The following is a 16406-nucleotide window of genomic DNA, read 5'->3' on the forward strand; positions in this document are numbered from 1 at the left end:
AACCATTGAATTTTTGTTCTCAAAATCAATCTCAATCTCACTGTATTTGATATCTATCTTGTATATTTGTTTGAAAAATAAAATCCTTATTTATAGCTCTCAAAACTAGCCGTTTTGGGCAACAATTATGAGCCAAAACAGTTTTGATTCAATTGCAAAACAAATTAACAGGTTTTTGAAAAGCTATTATGTAATGTGACAATCAACCGGTTGAAAAGTCATTTTAACCGGTTGAATTGGTTAGACAGTTATTTAACCAAGTCAAAAACAACTTTAAAACCTTCAAACAAGCAAAGTGACAAACAACCGATTATTTCGTGGTTTCAACCGGTTCTTTTTCTCTTTGCTTAGAAAAACACTTTTCTCTTTTAAAATAGATTGAGCAAGCTTGTGCAAGGGATTAGGAATGATCTTTACAAGAATTCTAAAAAACCTAGACTAAGCCCAAACCAAAAGCAGCACAACTTCAACCTTCATCATAGATTTGAAACATCAAAGCTCTCATGTTCTACACATTTCTTCTAAATACCCATTTGTTCTCCTCCTTCTGAAAGCCCAACTTGATGCGAGTTGAATTTTCTATTTCACTTATTGCCTCTATAGTCTCATTCCTCTCATTTGTGGTGTCAATTTCAAAGCAATAAATCAGTTTGGAGATAAAAATAACATATGGAAGTCTATAATTAGTGAGCCTTTTTTATTTTAGCATATGTTCCACCATAATACTCACTCAATTTATCTTAATTTTGTTCATTATACAGTAAAACAAAATTAAATCTTCTTCGTGAAGGACAACATGATTACTACCTCGAGGAGTGAGTTGTCATGCAATGACATATGCCAGAATTCGTGGTGTAAGGTTCAAGTTACCTACATGAAATCTGTTCACAGGTTGAGCTGGATGCCTTACACAACTTCGGTAAAACTGGATCTTGTTAAATTCCTAGATCCCAACAGTATTTCCTTTGCTCACTTTCAGTCTTGATTGTTTAATCCCAACAATGTTGTTCCAAACTTCATTAGTGATTGTCATCTTTACTCCCTTCACATAGGAGACAAGGTTTCTGCCATCCAGAGAAAGATTAGTATAAAAGACTTTTACCAGATCTGGATAGACATTTCCAGTCATCTCCAAGAAATGTTTCAGCCTTTGGTGCTTGAGAATAACTCTTGGTTCTGCTAAGCTCTCATTCTTCAGCCAGGAAAACTCTAACAGTTTTGGCACATTGATTTGCTTTCTACTCATCTAGTGTATGAAGGTGGTCATGGCTTCAGCATCTCCAACAAATTAGTTTTCTAGTATTCCTTGATTGTTGTTGTGTTGTTCTCGGGATCTTCTCTTTTTATGTGAGAAAGATGCCATTTCTGAATTCTGCACACACTGGAGAAGAAGAAACAACTACTAAAGAATATGTTAAAAAACAAACTGGTAGGATTAAAATGCCGAACCGACAGAAGGTAAAATAACTTGGACAACTTAGAGAGAAATGTAGGAAAGTGTAAGAAACAACAGTTTTAGACACAAACTTATATAGAAAAAAAAAATAAGTTCAGGAGTTTGAGTGTTGATTTGGGGAAAGTATCATGAAACAAATGTTTGTACAAATTTGATTCCTGAAGTACAACATAATTCTATTTTGGGTATAGCAAGAATATTTTGGAAATGAATTTTTGAGTTCTGTTTTGATTCATGACCCAATTAATACATTTTATGACCTAGTGAATGCATCAATTCGGTTAGGATTTTCTAGACAAAGTAGTCAAAAATTGCTAGTCATTAACCACCATAAAAAGCAATCAATGATCAAAGAAAAAGAATTTGTTTCTCTTTCCTAGTCATACAGGTTAGCCTGAATAAAAAATACAACACATTAAAACGAGAAACAACAAATTAAAAAATTTACTGCTAAGAGTGATTTATGCTTATTATGTCTAATTCATTTAACAAGAAATTTAACCAATCCTTAACAAGAGGTTTCGTGAAAATATAAGCTAATTGCAATTCTGTTCCAATGAATTTAATTTCACAACTCCCATTAGCAATATGTTCACGTAGAAAATGATGTCTTATCTCAATATGCTCAGTTCGAGAATGCATAACAGGATTTTTAGTCAAATTAATGGCACTGGTGTTGTCACATAGGATAGGTATTCTACATAGCATGATACCAAATCACTTAGTTGTTGTTTTAACCATAAGGTTTGAGCACAACAACTTCCAGTTGCAATATACTCTGCCTCAGCTGTAGAAAGAGCAACACATGCTTGTTTCTTGCAGTGCTAAGAGATTAAGCTTTACCCAAGCATATGGCAAGTTGCATTTGTGCTTGTCCTATCAATTTTGAAACCTGCAAAGTCTGAATCAGAAAAACCAGTTAAGTTTATAGATACATTACATGGATACCATAGGCCAACTTCTTTGGTTCCTTATAAGTATTTGAGAATCCTTTTAGCAGCATTGAAGTGTTATTCCTTTGGAGCAGATTGGAACCTGGCACACATACATATAACAAACATGATATCAGGTCTACTAGCTGTTAGGCATAATAATGAACCTATTAAACCTCTGTATTTGGTTTGATCAATAAATTTTCTAGCAGGGTTCTGATCAAGGTGACAGCTTGTAGAGATTGGTGTGCTGATTGATTTGCACTTGTCCATCTCAAACTTTCTCAGCAGATCCTTGCAATATTTGGCTTGATTTATAAGTATCCCATCCTTTAGCTGTTTGACTTGCAAACCAAGAAAATAGTTTAGCTCCCCCATCATAGACATCTCAAATTCACTCTTCACAACCTTCACAAATGTTTCACCTAAACCTTCATTTGTAGAACCAAAAATGATATCATCCACATATACATGTACAAGTTTAATGTCTTCACTCTTTTTTCAATGAACAATGTCTTGTTAGATGTACCACGATTATAGCCTTGAGATAGCAGAAAATCACTCAATCTCTCATACCATTGCCTATGAGCTTGTTTGAGATCATAAAGTGCCTTTTTGAGCTTGAATACATGTTTAGGAAATTTGTAGTCCTCAAATTCTGGGGGTTGTGAAACAAAGACTTCTTCATTTATATAACCATTTAGGAATACACTCTTTACATCCATTTGGAATAGCCTGAATCCTTTTATATATGAGTAGGCTAGGAAAAGTCTAACAGCTTCAAGTCTTGCCACTGGTGCATATGTCTCATCATAATCGATTCTCTCTTCCTGGTCATAACCCTTGGCAACCAGTCTTGATTTGTTCCTTTTGATTATCCCATGCTCATCCATTTTGTTTCTGTACACCCACTTAGTCCCTATGATATTCATCTCGGATGTTCTTGAAACTAGAGACCATACTTCATTCCTTGTAAACTAATTTAGCTCTTCTTGCATAGCTAAAATCCAATTGTTGTCTTGTAGAGCTTCATTCAGATTCTTAGGCTCCACTTGTGAAAAAAATGTCATTGTCTCACAAAAATTGTTCAAATACTTTCTGGTTGAGACCCCTCTCTCAATGTTGCCAATCATATTCTCAAGTATTAAGTCTTTACGAGTTTTCCACTCTTTAGCCAAATCTGCAGTAACAACAAGTTCTTTGACAAGACATGAATTAATTGCATCTAAATCAATCAATTTATTATTTTAAAGTACAATTATTAAATCATCTACTTCAAATTCATCCACAACAGGTTCAGGCAGGTAGTTATCAGATTCATCAAACACAACATGCATGGATTCCTCTACAGTTAGCAATCTCCTATTGTAAACGCGATAAGCATGACCATTAATAGCATAACCAATATGTATACCTTCATCAAATTTAGGATCAAATTTGCCTAGATTATCTTTCCCATTATTGGAGGAGCCATCTATTGTCAATTGAACCGAACAAATTGTGTAAAAAGGCAAAAGTACCGATTAAAAAGATCAAGAAAAGAAAAGCACCGAACAATTCAGCTAAAATTGAAGAAGAAACAACTATAAACAGCCAATGAACTAAGAACCGAAGCAAAGCTGGAAAATGGACTGAATTGTCGAACCAAAAAGGAAGTTAAACATGTTTTAGGAATTTCATATGAATATGGAGATGAAAGAAAGAAGAACTTATGGAGATGGATGCTTTGGTTTGATGATTAAGCCACTTAGAGGATGAAGACTCCAAGATGAGTGAGTTAGTGCCGCCACTTGAAAGAACCAAATGCACTCAAGATAAGACAAGGTGTAGGAGAAGACAAGCTCTCACAAATTCTCTCTCAAATTGAGTAGAGTTTCTCTATTACTAATTTCCAATCTGAATTGTGAAGGACCTAAGCCCTCCTTTTATAGGAGCAAGGGCTGGTCATTTACATAGCTTATTCCTTAAGCTACCCAAAATGCTCCTAAGATCACGCCCCCCTTACTAAGCTCACTCCCCAAGCTTCTAGAATTTTCTAAACTAAAGCCTAAAGATGCTTTTACAAAAGAGGTGTCTAATGTTTCCCTCTAAGCACCTTTCTAAACACTATTCTATATTATTTACAAATTAAAAGAAACTATAAAGAGAGATATTTAATTGAAGCCCATTCTTGAAAGCTTGTAGACTTCTTTGGCGTTAGGCTTGATCCTCTCTTTATTTTATGTCTTCTTTTAATTTTGAGAAGACTAGAAGGAAGAACTTCAAATGTGAGGGTGAATGCCCTCTTCCTTCATTAATAAAAGCATCCTCTATTTGATTCTCATCACCTTAGGTTCAAGTATGTTATTTGCACTTTTCAGTTTATTGCATATAATAGCTGATTTGTATGCTTCATCGTGGGTTTCTTTGAAAGCAATTAGTAATTGATCTTAACTTTTTGAATCAGTGGAGTAATCACTAACGAAATCAGAGATTGAACCTTCATTGTTCACCATGTAGCAAATATTTGCTTCTTCACTGTTAGTTGACGAACCACTTGATGAGGATACTTCATTGTCCTCCTAAAAGATGTATGCTTTTTTTCCTCTACTTCTTTCACCCTTCTTGCTGACTTGTTTGTCTTTAGTTTGGACAATCAACTTTAATGTGACCTGGTTTACCACAGCCAAAGCAAGTGTAATTAGATGATTTGATTCATTGAGTTTAGAGTATCTCTTCCTTAGTTGAGTTTTGTCCCTACTTTTCCTCTTTAGGAATCTGCTGAATTTTCTGGTGAGAAGATTCAACGTCTCATCTTGTCCAGAGTTCTCTTCTTCCTCACTTGTATCATTCTGCACACTGGATTTAATGCAATACCTTTTATTTTCCTTTCCATTGATTCTTGTTCTTTTAATTTGTTGAGTTCTAATTCATGTTCCCTCAATTTCCCGAACAATACAACAGTGGAGAGCTTGGATAAATCTCTAGATTCAGATAATTTTTTTTACCTTAGGTTGCCATCTCTGTCAAGGCATTTCAGAATCTTGATTTTAAGATCTTCTTTATCAAAGACCTTTCCAAGTTGAGTGAGATGATTTACAATGTGTGTAAACCATTTCTACACATCTGTAATGGTTTCTTCTTACTGCATTATGAAGAGTTCATACTCTTGGATGAGAGTATGCTTCCTTTCCCTTTTCACATAATTCGTGCCCTCATGGGTTATTTCCAATATTTCCCACATTTCCTTAGTCAAGTTGCATTGAGACACCCTGAAGAATTCATCCAAATTCAGTGCAGAGGTGATGATGCTTTTGGCTAGAGAATCATATTGAGCCTTCTTCTTTTCACTGTCACTCCCTTCAGACCAAGCCTGTTTCACTGTTTCCTCTTTGATAACCTTCATAGGCACAAGGTCCATTTACCATTACATCCCAAATTCCATGTTAATAGATTCCATAAAAAATTTCATCCTAATTTTCCAGAATGCATAATTCAATCCACCGAACATAGGTAGTCTATTGATAGACACACCCTCAGCAAAAGGCAATTTAAACTCAGACATAATGAACAAAACATGAGTAAGGTACAAGTCTTAGCTCTTAATACCAATTGTTGGTTTATTGAGCTGATAAATTTTTTGCGAAGAATAATGTTTTCAGATATCCAGAGAGAAAAGAACAAATTGATTATGAGTAAAATAGATTTATTTTTCAGATTTCACAAGGACTTACAGAAATTAAAAAAAATTGGTTTTAAAATCAATAGATTTATTTTCTGTTGATCAAGAGTGATCAAGTGCTTTGAAGAATCCAAATCCAAGGTGTTTGATGAAAGGCTGGTGTTGCTGTTGTGTGTGGGTGGGATTAAAGTGTGATCCACTCTTTTGTTGAATCTAAAACAGATGTGAATTAAAACCTTTTTGAAATTAAGTGTTTTTCCAACTAAGTGAAAAACAACCTGTCGAATCAACTGGTTGTTTTGTTCTTAGGTGTTTTGAAAAAGGTTGAAAGCTGTTTGACTTGGTTGACTAAACTGTCAAACCAAATCAATCGATTGTTTTGTGGTTTCAACCGATTGTTTCTTTGAAAATCCAAACAAAATTCTGTTTTTGATTGGTGAATCTGTTTTAAATGATTTCTAACTGAATACGCTCCTTCATTAAATGTTTTGACCAATCTTTGGAAAATATAAATAGTTTGTTATATGTTTCTAAAGGGTAAGAAACAGTTTTGAGAAATTCAGTTTGACATATTTGATTTAAAGTTTTCAAGATTCACATCAAGCTTTGGATTTTCAAGAGAGAGTGGAATAGGATTGCAATTGTATTCTTTTCAGATTGTACTGTGATCAGGTGTAATCCTTTCTAAATCTTATGTATTTTTGTTGTTGTATTGCCAAGATCAATACTCTTGGTGTGGTTTGCCAAAGGTAGTGCGTTTCTTGAAGGGTTCAAGGTCACTACTTTGGTGTGTGGCGTTTTGTAATCTGATTTGATTGCTTAGTGGATTAACCAGTAGTTTCTGGGAACTGGATGTAGCTCTTATTGTAAGAGTGAACCAGTATAAACTGTTTGTGTGCATTTCTCTTTCTCTTAAACTCCTTTAAATTCTGTTTTTAAGCTATTTAGATCCTAAATTTTTTTTTTGGCTGAAATACTACCTTTTGGGGAGGGTGCCTCAATTAACAGGCCACCTTTGTTTTGTGGTTTGAACTATCAGTTTTGGAAGGTTAGAATGAAAATCTTTGTTGAATCTCTTGATAAAGGAATTTGGGATGCAATTGAAAATGACTTTTTTATTCCAAAGTTTGAAAAGGAAGGTGCTCCTATTGAAAAACCTTGGTCCCAATGGACTGATGCTAAAAATAAAAGGGTAAGCTTGATTGCATTGCCAAGAATATCATAACCTTTTCTTTGAACTATGATGGATTTTTTAGGATCTCACAATGTGAATCGACTAAGGAAATGTGGGATACTTTAGAGGTCACCCATGAAGGGACAAATGATGTGAAACGGGCAAGGAAACATACTCTAATACAAGAGTATGAGATGTTTAGAATGCTCAAAGGAAAATCAATTGTTGAAGTACAAAAGAGATTCACCCACATTGCTAATCATCTAATGAGTCTTGGAAAAATCTTTGACAAGGAGGAGTTAAACATCAAGATTCTAAAGTGTCTTGATAGATCTTGGCAACCAAAAGTTACTTCCATCTTTGAGTCTAAGGATTTGGCATCCTTAACCACAACCTCCTTGTTTGGAAAGCTTAGAGAACATGACTTGGAGATGAATAGACTCAATGTTCAAGAAAGTGAAGACAAGCATGTAAGGAACATAGCCTTGAAAGTTGCAAAGAACAAGAATAAGCAAGACTCGAGTGATGAAAGTGAGGGAGAAACTCTAAGTTTGCTATCTAAAAAGTTCAACAAATTTTTGAAGAGAAGCCGCAACAAAAATTCCAAGAAAGAAAGGTATGGAAACAATAAAAGTAATGATTTTAATCCTATGAATTATACTTGTTTTGGTTGTGGAGAACAAGGGCATATGAAAGCTGAATGCCCAAATAAAGAAGGCAAGGAAAAGAAGTCAAGCAAGAAGGGAAATCAAAGAACGCCTACATTGCTTGGGATGAAAATGAAGTCTCCTCATCAAGTGAAGATGAAAAAGCCAATTTGTGTTTGATGGCAGAGGGAGAAGATGATTCAAGCAGTGTAAGAACTTGTGCCTCTTTAAATGCTAAAAACTATAGTCAATTGCTTCAAGGTTTTAAAGAAACTCATGAGCAAGCTAACCGATTGGCTCTTTTGAACAACCGGTTGAAAGGGTTGAACAACTGGCTTGAAAATAGAGTCAAGACATTTGAAGGAGAATTGGAAAATTCAAAAACTGATTTTGAAAATCTTGAAATGCATTGCAAAAAGTCTTCTTGTTTGTGTCACTCAAAAGCTTGTGAAAATTGTAAAACTCTTGAGAGTAAAGTCCACTATCTTGTAAGAACTATGGATAAAATTTCAAAGGATAAATCTAACTTTGAAATTGTCTTGGCATCCAAAAAATGTGCTTTTGGAAAATCTGGTTTGGGGTTTAATCCTCAAAACAAGAAAAATGGGATTTCAAAGCCTTTCTCAAAAGTGTCAAAAAAACAACCGATTGAAAAATCGAAACAACCGGTTGTTACATGTTTTTACTGCATGAAGAGATGTCATTCTGTTAGATTCTGTAAAATTAGGAGATATTTTTCTTAAAGGTATTATGATATGGATTCCCAAAGATTCTGAAGTTCCCGGTGATAAATGTAAATCAAAAGGACCCACATTTGTAAGGGGACCAAATCTTGTTGCTTGAATTTATTGTGTTGTAGGAATACTAAGAGAAGCATGGACTCTTGAGTCATGAGATCAAGCTTTTGGAAGGAAAAGATCTTGTCTGGAATGGTACTAAGGATTCTGTACCAATTTAAGTCTTCTTAAAAGCTAAAAGAAGTTCTCTTGATCATGCACTATGACTCATTGAAGAGGCTCCATGACAAAAGGATAAGGCTTTCCTTGTTTCTGTTGTTTTCTTTTCTTTATATGTGTTAAATATTCATCTAAACTGTAATATATGTAGTGCAAATACATCTTTCTTTTTCTACTATTGAAAATTCCAATTTGTTGCTGCTTTAGAAAAACAATCGATTGTTTTATCGAAACAACCGATTGTTTCTTCTCTGACAGCACTGCATAAAATTGATTTAATTTCTTTATGCATTCTATCTTTTACAGATTTCAGTCTTAAAGGAATTATGAGTCAATAAAGCATTCATAAGAGTCTGATTTGGTTCAAGAGGAGGTTACTTCTTGTCATAAAAGGAATATATTCCATATCTTGGAAATTCAAGTGCCTTTACGATTAGTCAAATCCACATGTGTTGACCATGTGTTTTTCTGGTATGGGCTGACGTGGTTATTGTGCAAGCTTGACCAGATTCCTCTTCTTGAAGACTGGAACCCACTGCAACCAAAGGATCAAAGAGGATTTATGTTTTGCTATAAAACCCTCTGCAACTGTTTTTCTTCACAAAAACAACCCATTGGCACATCTTTTGTTGCATCTCATATTCTTCTCTGTTTTCCTTTTCTCTCATTTTGTTATCATGAATTCCACTCCTCCATCATAAAAAAAGGATTAAAACCAGGGCTATAAGAACAGAAGGGCGTCTTGAAGGCTGATTTTCAGGAGATAATGAGTTGATTGAAAAATACCGCTTTGAAACAAGTAGAAAAGTGATAAAAACCTTAAAGTTGTCTCTTCCAGCTGGTTGAAAAGTCAAAAGTTGGATGATGTGAGAAATCTTCTCAAAGGACAACTGATAAAGAGGTTCTTGGAGATGAAAGGGAACATTTATCCTGATCTTATTCGGGTTTTCTACACCAACGTGAAGTTTAATGGAAACAACCTTGTTTCTGATGTCAAAGGTGTGGATATGGAGATTACTCATGAGGTTTGGACTGTTGTAACTAGTTTAAAGTATGTTGGACTGAGAATCAACAAAAGGAATATTGGTGTGGTGGAAGATTTCAACAAGATTCAATATTATAAAATTTGTTTGAAGAATCCTCAAGCACAAGTAAGAACTTGCTCTGTTGGAGGGTTGAAGTTGAATGAAAGGTTGTTAGCTCTCATTGTAACTTGGATTCTAACACCAAGAGGGAGCAATCATTATGTTCTCACTGAGGAAGATCTTGTCTACATATACTGCATAATGAGCAAAGTCAAGATCAATTGAATCCATATCATCAAGGAACACATGCAAAAATCTATGAGGTTAAGTGACTATCATTATCCTTATTTTATCTTGATTTCTAAATTCTTAAACTATTTTGAAGTAGATCTTGAGGAAGAAACATCTGAATTTGTGAAATCAACACAAGAAGTGAACAATGGTTCACTAAGCAAGATGGGTTTTACCAAGATTGGTGGAAGATGGATAAGCAAGGATGGTGAACATGGTGGTTCCTCAAGTGGTGCACATGGTGAACACGATGAAAAGATCAAGAAGCTGTTGAAGGGGATGATGATGCTCAAGATGAAGATCAACTTGCTGCTGACATAGGTGCTGGAAATCAAGGAAATAGATTTCTCTCAATGTCTTCTTTTGAGAGATTCATGGTCAATATGGTGGACAACTTTGCTGAAAATCAAAGAAATCTTCATGATCTTTGTGCTACAAACTTCCAAAACTTTGACAACAGATTTCAAAGCATGGATACACGTTTTCAGACCCTTGATGAACAGATTGAAGCTGTTCAAAATCAACTTTTTGAGCTGCAGTATGGGAAAGAAGATTGAAGCCCCGTTTTGTTATTCTTTCTATGTTTGTAATGCTTTATTTTGAACTATTTTGTTTTTATCTCTTCCTAATTCTATATGTGAAGACAAATAAGGGGAGAATATGGTTTATGTGCTGTCTTAAAAACTGCTATAACTTGCTATAACTATGATTTAAGTTTTTGTTGCATACTGGTTTGGTTTGGTGTTGCAGTTATGGTATGTTTTGGCATAGCTCATGGCTGGTTTTTATGCTTTTATGTTTATGCAGGAAACTAGTTGATGTGTAACCATAACCTGCTATTAGAGATGCTCTGGATTGCATAGTTTCTGATGAGAATCAACTAAAGGTGGTTTTTTATAATGAAGAACAAGATCATTCGCCTTCACATTTAAAGTTTTTCTTGTTAATCTTTGCAAAAGATAAAGCCCAAGCCCAAGCCCAAGAAGGCCAAAGCCCACAAAAGCCCAAAGACCATCCCATGAAGGGCAAAGCCAAGTTTTAAATAAATATTGTTTAGAAAGGTGCTTAGAGGGAAACATTAGAAACCTCTATTGTTAAAGCATCTTTTAGTCTTTAGTTAAGAGTCTTAGGGGGGGGGGTGTTGGTAGATAGGTGTAGGAGTAAATAAGGAGGTGCCAAAGTGAGAGAAGGGATCACACCTTCCTCATGCTTTGTTTTAGGCGCAAATTCTAGAAGCTTTTTAGGAGGGAGTTTTTTTGAATTTGTGTAGCTTACTTTTCAGCACCTTAGGCTATAAATAGAGGTGCTCTCATTGTAAAATTCAGATTGGAATTAATCTAAGAAAACTCTACTCAAATTTTGAGTGACCTTTGGAGAGCTTTTGGAGCCTTCTTCTCTAGTCTTATCTTGATGGATCATTGGAGTCCTCAAGTGGCGGCATCACTCTCATCTAGGAGCATTCCATACTTCTAGTGGCGAGATCATCCAACATTCTTCCATCTTCATGAGCACTCTCTTCTCCTTCCTTTCTTCTTTTTCAATTGTTCATGTTGCCTTGTGTTCTTGAGTTGTTTTGGTTCGGTTCTTCTATTTTCCAGCACCTATGTTCTGTTTTGTTTTTTTTAATTCTGTTCGGTTCATATGATTAATTGTTCAATTCTGTTCGGTCATTCCAGTTTTAATCTCTTTGTTGACTCAATTTGACAATATTTGGTTCATCCAAATGAGTTTGGGATTTGGTACTAGTTTTTGGTGAGTTCTTGTCTTAGAACAATGATCCAACTCTAAGAAAAGTGCCTCTATAATGTCCAGCTCAAGGTGATTCCTAAGAATGTCAAGAATCATTCTCTATGTGGCTATTGGAATCACATCAGTTTCTGTTTTGCAGGTGCTGTTTCAGATTCAAAAAGATCAACACAAGCAACCAGGGATTTGTCTTCATCAAATAAGGGGAGATTGTTGATCAAGAGTGATCAAGTGCTTTGAAGAATCCAAATCCAAGGTGTTTGATGAAAGGCTGGTGTTATTGTTGTGTGTGGGTGGCATGTGGGTATATTAAAGTGTGATACACTCTTTTGTTGAATCTAAAACAGGTGTGAATTAAAACCTTTTTGAAATTAAGTGTTATTCCAACTAAGTGCAAAACAACTTGTTGTTTTGTCGAATCAACTGGTTGTTTGTTCTTAGGTGTTTTGAAAAAGGTTGAAAGCTATTTGACTTGGTTGACTAAACTGTCAAACCAAATCAATCGGTTGTTTCTTGGTTTCAACCGATTGTTTCTTTGAAAATCCTAACAGAATTCTGTTTTTTATTGGTGAATCTGTTTTAAATGATTTCTAACTGAATACGCTCCTTCATTAAATGTTTTGACCAATCTTTGGAAAATATAAATAGTTTGTTATATGTTTCTAAAGGGTAAGAAACAATTTTGAGAAATTCAATTTGACATATTTGATTTCAAGTTTTCAAGATTCACATCAAGCTTTGGATTTTCAAGAGAGAATGGAATAGGATTGCAATTGTATTCTTTTCAGATTGTACTGTGATCAGGTGTAATCCTTTCTCAATCTTCAGAATTTTGTTGTTGTATGGCCAATGAGTGTTTTTTTTCTTGAAGTGTTCATGATCAATACTCTTTGTGTGGTTTGCCAAAGGTAGTGCGTTTCTTGAAGGGTTCAAGGTCACTACTTTGGTGTGTGGTGTTTTGTAATATGGTTTGATTGCTTAGTGGATTACCCAGTGGTTTCTGGGAACTGGATGTCGCTCTTGTTGTAAGAGTGAACCAGTATAAACTGTTTCTGTGCATTTCTCTTTCTCTTCAACTCCTTTAGATTCTGTTTTTAAGTTGTTTAAGGTTTAACTGGTATACAGAAACGATTGATTCGAAGAAACAATCGATTGTTTTTCTGTGCTTTGCTTTAAAACAGTTTGTGTTCTTGGCTAACTTAATTCCTCTTCTGGATTTCTACAAAGAATTTCATTTAACCTTTAAAAGTTTTCAAAAATCTCTTATAAACAATTCACCCCCTCCCCCCTCTTGTTTAAGGTCATATATTCTAACATTTTCTAACTTTACAAATCTAAACACAAGCAGTTTAACCAACAACAACAACATATATATTTAAAAAAATCCAAATTCAAGAAAGCCAATTTCAAATATTTGAAACTAGTTTTAAAGGAATATGGATCCTTAACAAAATTGTTTAGAGGGCCTTAATACTTATTTTACTCAGTCAGAATTTATAGATTTAGTGATTCTTAAACAGACAAGAATTGTACCATAATCTTGAAGAAGAATATGTGAATCAGCCCAGCTATGAAAAATAAACAAATTCAATTTCAATTCAACGAATTTATTTTATCGCAGGTTATCAGTTTTCTAGATTTATTTGTAGTGATCAAGAAGGGAGAAAAAGCACACACACAGTTTTATACTGGTTCACCCAACAAGAGCTACATCCAGTCCCACATTACACCAAGGTAGATTCCACTAAACCAAATCAATATTTACAAAGCTTATTGGTTCTTGAACCGTCCAAGAAAAAAAACACAATGCTGAAAAAACCTATTTCAGCAGCATCCACACTTCAAGAAACCCTATCAAGAAGTGCAATTACAAACACCCTTACAAAAATAAAGTTATAGGAATGAAAACACCTAAATTGCATATGCAAGAGGTCAAGAACAGAACCCCCCTTACAACACCATTGTGACAGAACTTGATTTCCTCAACCAAGAGTCATCAGCAAAGGAATACTTGAGGTTTTTTAGAGAAACTTTGATTGGCCTTTTGAAAACCTATTCACAGTTTTTACAATATAGTGAACCTTCTTTTGAAAAGATTCACAATTTTCTCAAAAGTTAGAGTCACATTTGCAAGAAGAGTTTGTGTAAATCATTTCCAGATTTTCAAAATCATTTTTCGAATTGTTTAGCTCTTCTTCCAATGTCTTGACTTTGTTTTCTAGCCAATTATTCATGCCTTTCAAATGGTTGTTCAAAAGGGCCAGCCTATTAGCTTCTTCATGAGTCTCTTTACAAGCACAAAGAAATTGGCTGTAATTTTCAAAGTTTATTGAAGTGTTGGAACTTACACTGCTTGTTTTTTATTCTCTCCCTTTGCCATCAAACATAGATTTGCCTCTTCATCTCCATTTGATGATGATCTAGAGGAAGATACATCATTGTCTTGCCAAGCTATGTAGGCTCTTTTAGCTTTGCCCTTCTTCTCAAATTTCTTGCTTGCTCCTCTCTCCTTGCTTTCATTGTTGGGAAAATCAGTTTTGATATGACCCTGTTTACCATATCCAAAATAGGTATAATTGTTAGCAATAAAATCATTGAGTTTCTTCCTGTTACACCTATTTGAGGATTGGTTCTTGTTGTTGTTCTTATTCAAGAACTTGCTGAATTTTCTGGTAAACAAGTTAAGAACTCACTTAATTCTTGCCCATCTTTATTACCAGCAACTTTCAAAGCAATGCTTTTCACATGCTTCTCTTCATGCTCTTGATCATTCATCATGTTTGTCTCGAGTTCATGTTCCCTAAGCTTGCCAAACAAGGAGGTTGTAGTCAAGGTAGTCAAATCCTTGGATTCAGAGATAACAGTGACTTTAGGCTGCCAAGATCTATCCAAGCATTTGAGAATCTAGCTTTTAATTTCCTCCCTTTCGAATATTTTGCCAAGGCTGATGAGATGGTTTACAATGTGACTGAATCTCTTGTGTACATCAGCAATGGTCTCCACTTTGAGCATTCTGAACATCTCATACTCCTGAATTAGAGCATGCTTTCTTGCTCTCTTCACATCAGTGGTTCCTTCATGTGTAACTTCAAGAATATCCTACATCTCTTTTGCTGAAGCGTATTGTGAGACCCTACAAAAATCATCAGAATTTAGAGCATATGTTGTACCGTCCCGTATCCGGGCGTTGACTAAGTCAAAGTCAAAGTCAACGGCTGGAGTCAAAGTCAACGCAAGGCGTCGCCTAGGTGGAGAGACGCCAAGAGGAAGCGTCGCCAAGGCAAGGCGTCGCCTAGGTCAAGGCGTCGCCCAACCAGGGCGTCGCCCGATCAAACAATACTAAAGCAAGGCAATCACGGTGTGGTTCCCCGATACCCATGGGTAGGAAAGACCATGGAGGGAGCAACGCCGTGAGAAGGCCTCATGTCCTGATAACCCGGGGCAGTGATAAAGAGAAGGAAAAGGTGGCTTCAAGGCCATAGTAATAGTACCAGTGTAGGGCAGCCTGACTCGTGAAGTGCTCCTCCCGCCCCAGAGACGCCTGTGGGGCAGATACGACTCAAGAGGAAAGTCACGCCCAGGGCAACCGGGTGCAGAGTACAAAAGGAAGGCAGATACGCTCTCAAAGTAAGTGGCTAGATACTTGGGGGCATGAGTTGGCACCCAAAAAGTCACCCCTAGCGCAGTAGCACTCCCAAGCAGGAGGACTCACACGTAGAAACGTCCCCAGATGGGCAGAAACGCCCCCAGATGGGGTCACGGCGTCGTGAGGCCCTCCACGTGTATAACAGCCTTGTCAGAATGGAAACACCCTTTAGTCAGGTGCCAGGTAATTAAAAGTCATTCAATGCAGTTTCCCTTTCGAGCATTCAGGTACTATAATGGCTCCCAAGCGTTTCAACGTCTTAAATGCGCTACGTTTTCTAATTAAACGCTTTAATGAGTGCGTTACGTTTGTGATTAAAAGCGCTTTAAGGCGCTTTAAATGCTTGGGTAGTTTAAATAGCGCGGAGGATGTTGGAAAAAAGGTGGGAACTTTCGGTAAATTTACGAGAGAACTCTCTAGTCGCTGGCTCGTGCTTGAAGGTTACGCACAAGTGACTGGGGAATATTTTTGCCTGAAGGAGACAACACACACACATATACACAGTTCTTTTTACCACCTTCAGAGTGCCATACGCAGTGCTCAGAGACGTAGGTGGACAATTTTGGTGTTTCTTGCTGGCTGACTTGAGCGTCGGAGTGCACACGGCCGCTAGGGCGCCTCTTTGTCCTCTTCTTTGCAGGAATCCACAGGTAACCAGTGGGAAGGAGTCCCTAGCTGACGGTTGAGGTCGCGCACGAAGACGTCCCGGTCAACCGGACGGAACATATGTGATTATGCTTTTAGCAATACAATCAAATTGATCTCTTTTGCAATCAGACTCTGTCCATTGGGATCAAGGTTTTTCTATGAAAACATCATCTTTTTCAAACTTTGGAATAAAAGGGTCATTTACAATGGCAACCTAGATTCCT

The sequence above is a fragment of the Phaseolus vulgaris genome, chromosome 7 (genome assembly GCF_051622355.1).
Source record: "Phaseolus vulgaris cultivar YP4 chromosome 7, ASM5162235v1, whole genome shotgun sequence".
In the NCBI taxonomy this organism is placed as follows: domain Eukaryota; kingdom Viridiplantae; phylum Streptophyta; class Magnoliopsida; order Fabales; family Fabaceae; genus Phaseolus; species Phaseolus vulgaris.